Source organism: Gavialis gangeticus, unplaced genomic scaffold, assembly GCF_001723915.1.
Source record: "Gavialis gangeticus isolate Ggan-Ray unplaced genomic scaffold, GavGan_comp1, whole genome shotgun sequence".
Lineage (NCBI taxonomy): Eukaryota > Metazoa > Chordata > Crocodylia > Gavialidae > Gavialis > Gavialis gangeticus.
In genome coordinates this window covers 101,640,104-101,641,058 of record NW_017729031.1, presented here as the reverse complement: position 1 = coordinate 101,641,058, position 955 = coordinate 101,640,104, and positions in this window count along the sequence as shown.

Below are 955 nucleotides of genomic sequence, written 5' to 3'. Positions count from 1 at the left end.
ACAGCTATGAAAAAGAAGCAGCCATGGGGAACTCTTAGGCTGCAGGCAAGTATTAACCCAGGGTTAGGAGGACTTGGTTTTACAGCCATGAAGTTGGCACTTATGTTTTGGTTAGATCTACTGATAGACCAGAAGTGGATATAAGGGATGACAGAGGCCACAGACAGGCTGCTTGAGGGCACTCCTCTGCAATAAGCACCAGAAATCAGGCCTGAGACAGAGGGGCAGAGTTTATTGAGGTGCAGGTGGACCCCCAGGAAAGGGAATTGCTATCTAGACAAGGCTGGGGTCTTGAACAGTAGGCCCAGGTGAAAGGTATGACCAGAGAGGAAAAAGGGGCCAAGGCTGTTACAGTGGTGGCCCTAACTAGTACACCAGAAACCTACTGGATGCGTCCCCTTAAAGGGGAAGTACTGTGAGAAGGCAAAAGGCCCCATGGGGTATTGCAAAGAAAAAGCTCCATGTACTCTAACAATTAACTAGACTTAAAATCACAAGTTTATTACAATCCAGCAGCAGAAAACATTAACGAGCAAGGAATGAATATGTTTGGCCAGACTAAACCACTGCACAAAATCCATCCCTCTAGACCTACCAGACATCCTTCCCCAGACCATTCCTATAAATGTGGCCCCTTCTCTCCTAGATTTTGTCAAATAATTGATATTTCTGGCATGCTTTACAGGGCATCAAGTGTAGACTATTTTGACTCTGTCGTGTTACAGAGAGGTCCATGGTGGGCAGGGGATGGAAATCATCATTTTGGTCTATCCTCCCAGAGGATCATTACATCATGAGGCAATGATAAAATACCAGCAGGTAAATACCAGTTGCATCAGTACAAACCCCAAGCAGTGCAAACTCAGCTTTTTTTTCAGGCTTTCCTTGTTACAAATCCTGAATGTGTTTCAGTTCGTACTGGCCTAAAGAAAGCTTGACTAAAAACAGAGTAAAG